Below are 15,244 nucleotides of genomic sequence, written 5' to 3'. Positions count from 1 at the left end.
CGACAGGGCAGGGCAAACCGAACTGATATCGCTTACAGAAAGGAGCGCACGAGTGTAGAAGGATTAAGGCCACATTGACAGCGAGATGGTTTGCACAGAAACTATAAAGCCAGTTCTAGGTTACACAGTATGTTATTAAACTTAAGCTTAATTTGTAAACTGCAGATCTGAGCCCTATCTGTGCCCTACCTGGCAATCGGAGGAGAATATACCCTCCACATCTCTTTTGTTTCGTATCTGTTGCTCTTGGAATAAAAGCATCAAGACCTTAGCACAAAGAGCAAGGTTTTTAACTTGAGAAATATTTTCCAGCAAATAAAATATGTATATTAAATCTGATTTAATTCTTTCATCCTTGGCAAAACACAGAATACAAAAGATTCTAATATGAGCTACCAAACTGATGCTCCTCAATCATTTCCTCAGTAATGTGATTAAACGAAGCGAAGAAAAGCAGATTGCTACCATTTGATCAAGTGGGTCCTAATAAACAGCTTTCTTGCACAGCACATTGCTGACTCTCATGACTTGCCCAGCACAGATACAATGAATACCTGAGAGGGGAGCACAAACGAAAGAAATGGAGGAAGGAGGCCACAAGAAAGTCCCTACTCTTCTGGACGCAGGGTAAATACTCTGTCCCTTCGCAAGCCTTCTTCCCTTGGGCTGTACCCAAGGAAGGGGGGCAGGACCTCCCCGGACACTGCCTTTTAATGCGTGCTGAGGAGCCCAAGCCGACCAGCTCCGAGACCAAGGTCAGTCCATCTCCAACTCAAACCTCTGAAATCCAGAAAATCCAAGCTTTCATTAAGTTTTTAAGCAAATTTAAACTTGTAAAAAAGACGCCTCATAGAAGAAGGGTACAGGGTGCTTCTCTGATCAAACCTTAATTCTACCGTCTCCAGGATGAGGAGCTGCTCCCAGCGACGCACAGCTTTTGCGGTTCGAATTACAGCACTTACCTGCCCGGGCTCCAACTACAGTCACTGCAACAAATGCAGCTGCGCCGAGTCCCAGAAGAATATTTAGAGCAAGGCATCAAAAACGCACATGAACCTTGGAAGATGCCCTCTGCCCAATTTCAGGGACAAACGACACAGCTACATCTTGACATGCATTTAATTTCTTTTTACTAATTTTTGCATCTATTGCAAAAAGGAAACCACAACAAGAAAAGCAGTCCCTGCTTGTTCCCTTTGCAACCTCACAGGGAACCAGATCTGGGAACCAATCACTGAAAGACATCCCACCAAAGGCAGGTTATTTTGCATCTGGATCAATCCCCCAGCCAGCTTCACCGTAAGCCAGCAACGGAGCTTGTGCCAGCACAGCACAGGATGTAATGGCTGGTAGCACCGGCTGCTTTTTTCAGCATCAGCTACAATTTAAAGCACATTTGATCTATGGCCTCTTGTTGCTGCACGATATCATGGAAATACTCTGAAGTCTCATGGACTACACAACTTTGGTCAAGGAATTTTAGTGAGAGCTAAGAATGAAGCATCTGAGATGAGTGATTTGCTTCAATAACTCACTGCCACCAAAAGAAGAGGTCCCAGACCCTTTCCCCCTCTCACCTGCATGCTCGTCACCTCCTTGCACTATCCCTCGCAACAACCAGCCCACCGAAAAAAACGGGAGGGAGTGAGTGAACCATCTTCTGTCACTTTAATAAGCATCAAGAAGTCAGAGAAGTGCCAGATGCAGTGGAAGGAGGGAGAAGAAAAGGAGACGAGTGATGTTGCCCCTTCAGCAATACCAAACTTGCAGATTATTCAGCAACCTTGCGACACCTCACAAAATACAGCAACGTTAGAAGGAACCCCTAGGGTATAAGTGACAAAGAATAACATTTTGCAAGGCTGGGGTCACTTATATTTATATTCTTAGAGCAAGAATACGAAATCCAGGGCTACCCGACGTTGGCCCGATTTTGCACTAGCAGAGCTCACACCTCTTTTCAGTGCTCTGGAACACGTGTAAGGGCAGAACACTTTTAGGGACATCAGCAGCAAAGCAGGGCACCACTGCAAAAATGGTAGAATAAAAGTCGCTTGATTGGAAATACCACCTTACACTTACAATATCTAGAAAAGGGCGCTCTAACTTTATTATTTCAACTCTTACTTTCTACTTTTCTGAAGTCTGACTATAGAAGACTTTGGCACCCTAGAAAGGCATAAAGCACATCATATCCCTGTATTAATTTTAAAAATCACAATAACTACACATTATCAACTTATTTAGACTCTCAAAGCCATCCTGAATGGACAACTGCTACTGCTAAGCTTTAGGCTGTACTGTATAACCACCAGAGGGAGCTTGAAGTTCACAGTCTCCTGCCTTTACAGTATTCAAAAATCAGTTACCAGTACACTAGAAGTATTTTAAATCCCAGTTACTTTAAGGCTTTAAAGGAAAAACCAGCGTGCACAAGTTCTGCTTGCAAACATCGCACCACGAGAAGGCAGGCTCCGGCGAGCGGGACGGCGCTGGGAGCGGCGCCACAGCATCCGCTCGGACAAGGGGGTTTGCCGCGTGCCCCGGGCTGTGCTCCAAAGGCGCTTCCCCCAAATCCCTGCAGACAGCCTCACTGATTTCTAATTGTCTCCTCCAAACTCTTCTTCCCCATTCACCTGGAGGGGGATTTTTAGAAGCCTGGTAAGGATCAGGCTTTCGGTGTGTTGAAGCTACTGCCAATCAGACTCCTTTACTGTCTGTATTGCCTGACACCCATCCGCTCTCTTTCATCTTACAGGTAGCTATAAGAACTTCTCCAGAACAACGATAAGCTTTTTGTTTTTAGCATAGCAAGATATTAGCCCATAAAAATAGAGCTCCTAGCTCAGACAGTATTATAAATAAAATTATCTGCCTTCCACTGTGAACATCATCCGGCTACAGAAACAGAACATCAGCAGCAGCATCTGCTACTCGAGTCCAATGGGACCATGCACTCAAAGAAAGATTATTCACATAAGGGAAAGAAAGTCTGAAAATACAAGACTAGAAACACTCTGGCAGACTAGTACAAATAGTTTCATGAGCAGTAAACTTATCTGTAAGCCTGGGCAACTAACAAGAAAGCACTGCAATACACACCTTTTATGTCAACCAGTTTATAAAAAGAAGAAAAAAAACTAACACTAATTTGTCATTACTTACCATATCCTGCTCTCACTTGCTATCACTACACCAAACAAAGATGACAGAAAACCAAGGCGAAGTACTTGATGACAAAACTGCAGCAAAGCCAAGAAGTATACATTAGAAGATTTAAATCCTGTGCAGGTTTACAGAAATCCTGTGTTTTCCTAAGGCTTTTGTTAAGATCATTGCCTGTGTTTCTTCCGCTCAAGGAAGAAGGATGGGAAATGTGGTCTTTTCTTCCCTTCTCTCTCTCTTACTTCTACAGATCACAAATAATTATGATGATTCTCCACAAGCTGTCTACAGTGAAAGCCACAGTGAAAAATCACGCTTTTGAAAAGAGCAGACACATTAAACTTGTGGGGAAAACAGAGTCTGTAAAGTCAAAAATAGAAAACTCCCATAATACCACACAGTCAAAAATGAGGACTGGGAAAAAAAACAAGAGAGAAAAACCTGGACATCTGAGGTTATCCATATTACAGTAAACACCAGATTGGATCCTCAGCAGTCAGCATCTTCCTAACGTTATTTTGGAATACGGACTGATGCAGTTGGAAGGAACGTGTTGGCACAGACCACCCAAACAGAAAAGCCATTCGCACCATAGGTATAAACACATTTTTCTGGTGTAGTGTAAGTATGCTTCGACTTTCTTTATAAAAGCTGAATAGATAGGGAATGACTACAGAGCCTTCCGTACATAAAGAGCAGTTCTTCTGCTAAGAACACATCCCTCATCCCCACTGCAAACGCCAGCAAGCCTCTCAGGCGCTGGGCACTGGTCCTCAGTGGTACTGCAGAAAAAAGAGGAGAGGTCAGGCTCTTACAAAATAAATGCTCTGTTAGATTCTCAATAGTTTGCTTTCACACATCTGCATGTCATCCTACATTTAAGCCTTAGCTTTCTTTTTTTTAAAAAAAAGGATAAAAATCAAGAGCCTCAGCCCACCTTCAGGTGATGCTCTATCACTGATTACAGTGGTGCTGCAGTTATGAAACAGAATTATTTTCGGAAGGCTGGGAGCTGCCGGTGTAAAAGCAACCCCGAGTTAGGCTTTGCCTTCGTTGAGCTCCAGAATCTTAACTAACATCTCAATCAAACTGCTGTGCAGTGTTAGATCAGGTACTTTACAAAAATCTAGATGCAACTGCTGTGCAATTGCCTTTTCCCTCAACTGTGAAACCTCGTAACAATGAAATTGGATTCAGCTTTCCATCCAAAAGCAGGAGATCTATCCCAAAGAGCGTTAGTCCAGCAAGCCCCCTTTCAAACCCTCTTTCCTCCCTTTCTTACCAGTACAAGGAGAACGTTATGAGAAACTGTACTACGGACAAAGCTTCAGCACCTCTCTGCTTAGCATCAAAGTGGTGACTGCCTCAACAGCAAACTTCAGGATAGATCAATGGCCTTATCAGCCCTGTAGTGTCATCAGCAGAGCGACACGCAACGAAGAGGAAAGCCCACAGTCCTGCTATTGCCAAATTAGTATCGCGGCCAGCACCAAGAACGTCGTCAGGGCGCTCAGCAGGTCCTGCAGTAACCACCATGGTGAACAACGGGGCTCCTGGCAAGCTTCCCCGAACCACCCGTGTGGCACCCTCGCACGTCCCTCCAGGTTCAGCCGCAGCAACAGCCCACGGAGCACACCTCCACCCTGCCACCAAAGAGGTACCGTGCCTTTTGCTAAAAGTCTGCTTTTGGCTACTGCTCCAAGAGGAAATCTCCTGTAACTTAAAAGGATGAACATGGACTGAAGACCATTGCTAGAGTCACTCTAAGAAGATACAAGTTCCTACCACGGATCAGGCTCCCAACTGTCCCTCTAAGCTGGCGTTCCCATTCTCAGCCTGAACAACAGTAAAGGCACTGGGGTACGATGCTGATAAAAAATCTGCAACAGTTATGTTATGAAAAATTCTTTATGGCTACCTCTGGTTTATACTCTGAACATAAGGGTTTATTTTTCTTATAAACGTTTATCCTGACTTGCATAGTTAAGTGGGTATTTCATTGCTCGTAATAACTGTCTACTTCCAGCAACCCGAGTATAACTCATCCACTGATCTGAAAGATACAGAAGTCATGAATTCAACAAATTAACAATACTGAAACACTCCAGAGGCCACTGGGTCCTCAATAACTATCAGAGCACTGGAAGGTTTTCAATGAGTTTTTCCATTTGTATTGCCTGCACCCTTCCTTTTGTACTAGGGGAGGGTAAAGAAGAGCACCTGATACAGTAGCACCATATAATTCATCACTTTGTATATTGCCACTTCTTCCTGTCTAAAATAATCCCAATCTTTGTTTCTTCTTATATAACATAGATTTCCCATTTGTAATGTCAGTATTTTTTCCTGCTCCTCTTTTCATGGTACACTGTTAATTTAAATGATATCATACTGTTCACTGAGGCCATGAGAAAGGGCAGCAAAACTGCAAATGAGTAGAAAGGTTATAAAACTGGCATGAGTTACCTAGACAGAAAATGATTAACACACACACAAAATCACAAATAATCTAAAATATTAATTCACACTGGCACTCAAAACGGGAAAGAAATAGATATGAGAAAAGACTAGATCAACTGGCATTTGGAAAATAACAACTAGGAAACAGCTGGTGAAGGAACAAGTGGAAAAAATAAGATGCTGAGGGGGGTTATTCTGTTTTAGCTAGAAGGAGCGCTTAGCTAGGGATAGAGGGTCTGAAGTTACACATACACACACAGAATCGCATGCCCAGAACAAACATTTCCCACCTTTTAAAAATATAAAAAGTGTTGTCGTGAAGGAAAATGCCAAGCAGTGGAGGTAGCGAAGACACGAGCAAGACAGCAGAAAGGTTATAAATACCAGACGCACTCCTTGCCAGACTAACGTTGAAGTCACCACGCATTTGTCATTAACACAGGCAAGAGGTAACACTGCACCACATCCAGAGTTGTGTCTGCTTTTTCAACCCCTTCCACCTACTTTGCAAAACATTGTTTGGAGGAAAAAAAAAAGAAAAAAAAAGGTATCAAATCCATTTTTACCCCCCATGTGCTCCTATTCAAGCAGGCAGCTTCACGTTAGACACAAAATATCACCTTCCTGATTAGGAGTTAGAAGTGATAGCATTATTACATTTCTTTATGATTTTAGCTGTCAGAGAGTGTCACTTACCAGCCACTTCTGAACAGCAACATCATCTAAAATTAACAACTTCTAACACTCAAGTGACAGTGTTGTTAAAATCAATAACCAAACAGGTTTTTATTCAAGTATGTTCTAGTCAACCTGTTTGCACTGTTATCTCGGAACTGCATTATATTTTTGCTAAAATTAAAAAGAATCCATCCATGATAAAAGTAATTAAGAATGAGATGAAGAGCATCCATTCCTTGCCGAGTTTACTCTCCTGGAGACATAAATTCTGCTTTTTTGCCGATTTCTGGCAGGACAGGGCAGAGGGCAGCCGAACTCGGTGTCTTTCGGCAGCTCCACAGAGGGAAACCCGCACCGGGCCGCGGCAGGGCAGAGGCAGGCGCTGCTCCTCCAGGCCGCGCTGCTTTTTAGGAGAGCGCAGAAAGCGTGCGCCCGAGCGGTTTAAACTGGCACTCGCTGTATTCCCACCTACAAAGAACGTTTCCTGCAAACAGCACAGCCTAAACACTAGCAGTGTGATGGAAAGGCAAATATGCCTACTAAGATTTTCTTGGATTAAAAAAAAAAAAAAATCAAATTGCTTGTACCTGCTACTATTAAAGCCAAGAAGAAAGCATCTTGCCAAAAGCAATGTTTATGTCTGCAAGTAAAGTACATCACAAACTTGACAAGAGCAGAAATAAAAATCTGAGCTTTCTACAGAAAGCGCAACTTCGTGAAACTCTCCAGATGGAGCCTTCCCAAATACAGGGGGCAATCCTGCCTTTCTCGCAGTCAAGAGGTCTCATCTAACTGTTCCCAAACCGCGGCCCATGGGCCATTCTTGGCTGACGACAAACCAATTAAACCTGTTAGCTGTATTTTAAAATGGTGCCTAGACTTTCTGCTACAGAGAGAGCCTGGAAGTCTATAAGAGACACGAACAAGAAACTGAATCTGCATCAACATACAAGGACAAGCAAAAGCCACCACAGATAGCGATGTCACCACTGGGCCTGGAGCTTGCTGACAGCCACCATCAGGCAAGATACGCTTCGAGAAACCGGGAAAAAGGCAGCCCATATGGCTAGACAACATGTCCCAGCAGGCAAGCAAGCCAAGTGACAGCAAGACATATGCAAAGGAAGAAGATCAAAAGTGAACTTGAGAAGCATGTGCAGGGGAACACCATGTGATAGTGATAATGTAGTGGAGGAGTATGGGCAAAAATAGAAGGAGAAAGAGGGAAAAAAAATCAAACACAAGAGCAGGAAATGCAGTATTTTTAACTAGCACACGTCCTACATTTAAGACAACTAAACATATTACTTCATTCATGCAATCACTTATTATAGCTGCAACACAACTAAATTATCATAAATCAAAGAGTTTTAACAGACCGTGCACATTTCTATAAAGACACAAGTCCCCTAAAGAAAAAACCTGTATCTTTAAAAACCCTTAAGAGAATCACTCCCCTATATAGTTCTGCTCTATAAGGGAGTTAGTTATACAAGAGAACCAGAGTCTCAGAGCAAGAAGACTCCAGGTTTAGCTCCAGCAAAGTCAGGGCAAGCCTGCCTGGCTCAGCACCGTGCCCCGAGGCTGCATGATCCTGGCTTCTGTGGAGCCTATCCGTAACGCGCAGCTTCCGTCCCAGTTTTACTTGCAACACCTTAAGTGCTTATCACCTTTTTCTTACAGCATATCAGATAACTGTCACTTATCAAAATAAGTTATCAGGGAGATCAAATATGGGGGTCAGACACAGAGAGCTGGATAGTTAGCAGTACTTCTCAGCTATTCACTCTGCTCTTCTAGCAAATGGCAGAAACATCTGATCCACTCGTGAAGCGGATTCTGAACCAGCAGTTGGCAATTGAGGTTACATAAATACGCTGGCTAAGCCCTGCAGCCCCTGGGAGCTGCTTCACCAGTGGATCAGATGTTCTCGCCTCGGGCATCAGCCCAGAAGGCAGTTTGGACAACCGGTGCTGAAAGCAGCTTCTGCTATCCAGGTCCGATCCATCCTACACGACTGCCAGCGTCTTGAGGAACAGCTCAGGTATGACACCTAGCTAGCGTAATAAACAACTTACTATGCCCCAATTAAGTTTTTGCACTTGCATTCTGGAGTAGTCATTTATATCACAGCAATAACTCATTTTTCAAATTAAAAAGACACCTAAAGCTATTTCTGAAGGCTGATAAGAAAGAGGGAATAGATGGCTTCCTACCAGACCTGTAATACAGATAACATGACGGAGCTTTAAGACTAAGTACAAAAACTTTTTTTGATTAAAGAAAAAAACCAAACTTCTCCAAAAGTAACTTATGATTTGAATTATTTAAACCCCAGAGTGCCCAGTATTTTTCAGTTTATATTTGGAAGAAATGCGTGACTGCTGGAGGAATTACCTCCTACACATCTACTCACTCATATCACTTGCCTTCATGGAGAGGCTTAACAACAGAAGAAAAGAGAGACTTTTCTTCACATCAGATCTTGTTTTGTACTTTATTTTGGAACTGAAGAACTTGATTAAGTCTTTCGCAAGTAAGGTAGGAGATAGATATTATCACAAACAATAATTTCTTCTCAGTTTTGAAGAGGCTTTACATAACCATGCATGCGTGCACGCTCTCTCTATATATACACACGTGTGTATATATATACACACACACATCAATCAAGTAGAGAGCCACTATAAATCACCACGTCAATAATCAGAATGTCTTCTGAGATACAACTTTCTCCCCACGATAAGCAATAATGACTACTGAGATTTTATTTCTCTACTACCAACAACCTGACGAAGACACCCTATTTCAGCTGCGCCAGTGATATTAGCATACTGTACCCAAGCGACACACTTCACACACACATAGTTTGTGGTAACCAGTCTGCAGAGCAAATTGTCCTCACTGCACAGGGATGCACCGTTCATCCCGGCTTTTCAGCATTAAAACAGGTAGCCAAGACCTGCTGCTTGGAGAAGGGCAGGTAGAAGGGGGGCAGAAGGGAGGAAAGCATGGCGCTCAACTAGCTGTGCCAGGACACTGATGGCGTTAGTTGGCCCACAGACCTACGCGAGCTGCTCATCCACTACCACCTCTGACCATCGTCACTCTCCTCACAGCGCTTGCTTGTGATTTTCTCTTGTCTGTCCACATCACTCAACAAGAGACTCCACAAATTCAACTGAACTAACAGTACGCTAACATCTGCCAACCTACGAGCAAGTCTTAGGTGAACAGCATCAGTCCAGACTCTCCGCAGCCCATGGAAGATTGCTCCAACAGAAGCAGGAAAAATGATGCAGTTCTGCACGGGAAGTTCTGTCAATCCCAACAGTTACAATTTTAAACTTGTCAATGCTGGACCAAACTCGCAGCACCCACATGAAGTATCACAATGGTAGCACTCAATTATCACAGGCCTTACATACCCTTCGATCACAATCTATTTTCTTTCTTTTTTTTTTAATCCTTGTTTTCTTTATAATCTCTGGATCAAAAAGTATTTCAAATTGGCTCAAAAAAAAAACTATGTAAACTTTTGTAGTCTTTCATTTCTCTAAATTTAAGCAATGAAAAACACTCTATATGCATATATCTATCTATCTCATGACCCAGTGGTGAAGAAAAAAAGCTTTAAATATATACAGTGTTTTATACCTGTTTGTTACTTTTTCCTCCATAACTGCAGTTACAACACAGGTATAAGTACACTGATAACAGGTTAATCTGAAAAGCATCCTATATTATACATAATTTCTGGTAATCTGGCTATGAGGGCAGAGGGTGAATGATCATATGAAGGTATAGTTAAGGCTCTTAATGCAAACGTAACCTATTTCTTGGCCTCCGTATTTGCTGTGCTGAAGTTCCAAAGCACGGGCAAGGTGTGAAAGGCAGTTCTGTTTAGCAAATGTATTTCTACAAAACGCCTGGCTGACCCCAATGGGCCAAATCCATGGAGAGTCCCTTGAAGTCAGTAATGCTCTACAAAGCAACAGTCAATCCACACAGACCTGACAAGGCTCAGTCAAGACAGAACAAGCAAGTGAGACTCAAAATGGAAGAGAAGGACAAAGGTAACATAAGTAACATTATAACTACACAGAATAATTATGGTAAAACTCATTGGTCTCAACTGTTTCAGATCATCTAATGTTAACAACTAAAATGAGTTAGCTTTGACTTCAGCACAAATGAAACATCACTACTGCAGTGGTAATAAATACATTTTACTAAAGGATACAAAAATCCTACGCTGCCCTTGCTACAGCTGCAATCATACTCGCCCTGTGTCCTGCCCTGTCTGTGTCCCTTCTCTGCCTGTCTCTCCAGAGCTGTAGTGAACTTGGCTTCTTCATCCAGCAGCAAGGAAGAAAAGGGTTGGTGGTAGCAGACCAAGCTTCCGCCTCAGCTCCAGCCAACCACAGCTGCTCCTCCTTTTCCCCAGCAAGGCTGCATGGAGGAACAGTGGGCCCTGCGCCCACTAACCTAGAGGGTGGGAAGGAGAAGACAGTCTCAGCATCAACTTATACCACAGCCTCCACTGCAGGGTGAATTATCCCCATGAAAGGTCCTGGTTCTCCAGCAAGATTAGATCAGCTGGCAAGCAAGATGTTGGCAAAGAGGGAGAGACCCTGACCCACCCACAGCCCCTGAAATCACAATCACAACTTGATGGTAAGATTCAAGTAGCTCATCTCTATATTGCTCATCTCTGTACCTGCAACACGGTATAAACATGGCTTAATACAAAAGCCAGGACCATGACAGTGGATTTCAAGACAAAGTATTAAGCAAGAAAGAACCCTTGTGGCCCCTCTTCTGCTGGACGTCAGATCTGCCAACGCTGGCAATGGCCCTACTAACTTTTTATAAGCTCACAAGTTGAGATGCAGATGATACATAACCTATTTATTAGGCTCCCTGTACAAACATCAACAGCAACTTCTCTCCTACCACAAGAGAAACTCTAATCTTGTTATCCCCATGTGAAAAAATGTCTCATACTGTCTATTTTTTCCAGACGTCCAACTTCAAATTATACTTGCTGAAATTACAGCTACAACCACCCACTGCTGCATGGGTGACATTACTTTTACTTGTAAGTACTCAATTATATCCACTTTGTACTACTCCCTCTGTATAGTCTGCCAAATTGAAAACTGAAGGTTGCAAGAGCATGGGATTGTGCAGCACATAGCTCTTGATATCGCTTTAACGCGTGCTGAAGCTACAGCAGACGACGACAGACCTGTCAACTCACGGAGGCCAGTGCTCTGGCCAAGCACAGCGAGGTGCAGGGCGGGGGTACCGGGGGAGAGGGGCACCTGTGCGGAGGGGACACAGCGGAGACTGGGGCACGCACGTAACGCCCCGCTGTGCTGAATCGCACCGCTGGGAGTGTCCCTTCCCTGGTGGCATCGCAGCGCCACTCCAGCTACGCGCGATGCCAGGACAGACCTCATCCCTCCTCTGCCCCACGCGCGCACACAAGCACAGAAGTTGAAAGTCATCATCTTGTGAAAGATGTAAACGGAGATAATGATGCATTTCCATTTCTGAGAGCTTTAGGCTTTGCCTCATAGCAAAAAATTGTTTCCTCCCACCGAGTTAATGAAGACAGACAGACACGCATGTCATGTAAGCTTCCCTGTCAAAAATCAGTTTTTAGCACTTCCTCCTCTATAAACCTTTCTGAAGTTTCAAAACCACCGTTTCTTTCCAGGATAGTTATTTTGAAGGAGTTCGTTAAAAGCAAGATAAAGAATTTGAGAAAGTCTTGAAGGTTTATCTAAATTTCACATTACAAAGCCTCCTTTAGCTTAATGTATTTTCAAAATGGCCTGCCCTAAAACCACCAAGCCTGTTTTCTTAGCTTTTAACTGTTATCACACTAATGGAAACAGGAAAAGTACACACAAAATACAATAACCAAATCATGTAAGCAAACAGAAAGCTAACTAGAGTATGAAATCAAGATTTAGCAAAAAGAGCGCGGAAGATGACAGAAAGAAGGGCCTGAGGAGCAAGGACATGCACACACCAAAGCCAGCCTACAGGGTAAGGAAGCAAGGAGAAACTGGGAAACTAGAAAAGATTTTGTAAAGTGAGTAACTTTCACTCAAAAGCAGCAAAATGATGGACTTGGACTGAACACACCCCAAAAAAGCTCTTTTTCTTAACGTTCTGTGCTTTATTGCGAAATGACAAAAATATATGTAGAATTTTACATATATTAAAAGAATTTTTATATATATTACCTATATAAAAAGGCACATTAAAAATATATGTAGAATTTTACACACATGAAAAGATAGGAGGTTATTTATTTTTACCCTATTTTAATTAATTTGTTCTGCTCTTGCAGATACAGCTTGGACCACACGTTACTGAAGGAGCTGCATCATCTCTGTATTCATCCTCCATCTAATGCATAGGTGGGTAGACACATAGTACATATTTTGAGACACGCTATTCTAAAAACAAACTTCTTTTATGAGGAAGATTTTTTTCCTCCACATACACACACACATATTTAGGGGTTTTGTTTAGAAGAGACTCCTTTAAAGTTAGATGCCTGAGTTCACTTTAAGACACCTGGATAAGTTACCAAAGTGTCAAGCTCTGAACAGTCCCTGGGCTCCCGATACTTACTAAGAAAAAGACTGTGAAGCAACAACATCGTACTTGTTTTATTTTATTCCTATCACTGTTAGAGAGAAAGTTACTGTAATATGAACTCCTGTTCATATTAGCTCCGAGTTCATATTAGCTCCGAATAGCTCCGAAAACAGTATTGTCATTTCTCTTAGTAACAGAACTTAATATTTGTGTATTCCTTGCTAAACAGTTCATTACCCTGAAGCTATCCAGCATCTGCTCTTAATCCCACTTAAAACAACCTCACAAAATAAAGGCTTTGTAGCTAAGCCTCCCTAATTCTCTCAGGAAGAGGTACGTTTGGTTTTTTGGGTTGGTTTTGCTGTTGCTGTTTTTGAGAGGCAAGGAAAGGGCTATTCCTCTTTTCTTCACCAAAAAGGGAGGAGTGTACTTAGTTTGTACACTGATTAGTTCATTTCCTCAGTAGCGAGGCAAGACTATTTTGCTATCTAGGAAGCTACCAAAAAAATGCATGGTTGATAGAAAAATCAAATAGCGGCAACCTAAGGCCAATATTTTTGGCAAAATAAAAAGTAAAAGTCAGTGACTCAAGAGATGATAAAGCTGAGCTATATTTGAATGGTTACGACCGGAAATAAAAAAGAGCATGATCAGGGCAGAGAACATCCAATGCCTTGTTTGTGCTTAAGAAGATCAGTGAGAGTTTTAAAGCAATGCTCTTCAGCCACTGCTTTAACAACCACAAACCCAGCTGTAAGACACCTCATATCAGACGAAATGTCCTGCAGCCGTGCTTCTTGTGCAGACACAAGGCCCTAGTCCTCTTGCAACAGAAATACAGAACCCATGAATCGGATTTCCCATTTTGGGATCTCCAGTTACTATATGTATGTGTGTGTGTACATATATGTGTGTGTACATACACATATTGTGTGCATGCGCGCGTGTGTGACAGACACACACAGACACACGCTGTGGAGGAGTCCTCATGAAGTCTGCCAATGACAAATGTGTAAAACATACCTTTTAGGTGACTGGTATAACACCAGAGCAAACTGTCTGAGCTGCAAGGTGACCAGCTGGCACTCCCAGCAGACAGGCAGCTCTGCAGAGACTGACTACGACCGCACGGAGTCGCGGCGAGATGAGTAAGGAACTGATCGAGTGGCTCATGTAATGCCTATACCAGAGGTCATCAATATAAGCACAAGTTGTGGCAGATCAAGTTTGGGGAACTTCCTCTGAAAACCCCAAAGGATGCCCACAGCAAAAATCAGCAAAAAGAGAAGAGGACCCTGCCTTGGCTGCTTACTCAAGTCAGAGAAGCTACCTGTTGGACCCCGGTCCGGAGAGGGCCCTGGTGAGCAAGTACCCCTGGGCAGCCAGCAGCACAGGAGCCCCCGCCGCCACCAGCCAGGTGGTGCATGGCAGCATGACTTCTCTGGTGCTGCCACGTGGTAGAAAGGCAGGATTTTTTTTGTTTTGCAGTAACAGGTCAGCGTGTGAGCGAGCCAGCATGGTATGCATCTGTATGACTGCTTCTATTGCTGTGTTAGGTTAGATATTGTTTGCATATAATCTGATCACTCACACTACAATTAACAACAATAGCTGGAGTACTGTTTTACAATAATAAAGGATGGTAAAACTCAACACTCCTTGTGTTAGTTGTCACCCAATTCAGCAGCTGATGAAAATCAACTGTGCAAATCAATGACTAAGTCCCAGATCCACAGGTGTCCTGCAGAACACGCCAATGCACCGAACTCTAGAGTATGCCCAACTGCTGGATTTTGAGACTCTAAATTAACAAGGTTGCAACCTGTTGTATGTTGTACCAGCTGTCTCTGCCCTCCTTTCCCCGTCATTGGAACCTGAAATCCAGCAGCCAGGATATTTACTTGGCATGTAAAAGAGTCAAGTTCATGTTGCTTCCAAAGCAGGATGAAAAACTACTGGAACATGGGTCACCCACCTTGGTAGCTTACTGCTTCAGAATCGACATTTGCCTCATCTTGAAAAGTTATTAGTTTAAGAAACCATCTCAATGTAAAAAAACTTTTTAATACAAATGTATCCACCCTGAGAGTGTTAGTTCTGATGAATCAGCTTCAAAAAAAAAAAAAAAAAAAAGGTTCAATACTTTCTCCTGGAAATTACCTATTTATTTCTGAAAATCAGGAAATACAAAGTTAAGGAATATACCACCCACTCCACTACAGCCTTAATGCTGTGCTACGGTAACTCTCCAAACAGCAACAGTCCAGACATCACAGCCTGTCTTGACCAGAGAAAGGGAACACTTCTCTGAAGTATATGA

The 15,244-nt window shown here is 42.9% G+C and overlaps 1 protein-coding gene across 1 annotated transcript in view; it reads right to left on the bottom strand.

Annotated features, from left to right (window-relative positions):
* The window catches only part of XPO4 (exportin 4), an 87,039-nt gene that overhangs the window by 64,014 nt on the left and 7,781 nt on the right, over positions 1–15,244 (bottom strand). The window lies entirely within an intron of this gene.

The sequence above is a fragment of the Dromaius novaehollandiae genome, chromosome 1 (assembly GCF_036370855.1).
Source record: "Dromaius novaehollandiae isolate bDroNov1 chromosome 1, bDroNov1.hap1, whole genome shotgun sequence".
NCBI lineage: Eukaryota > Metazoa > Chordata > Aves > Casuariiformes > Dromaiidae > Dromaius > Dromaius novaehollandiae.
This window is presented reverse-complemented; position numbering and strand designations above follow the sequence as displayed.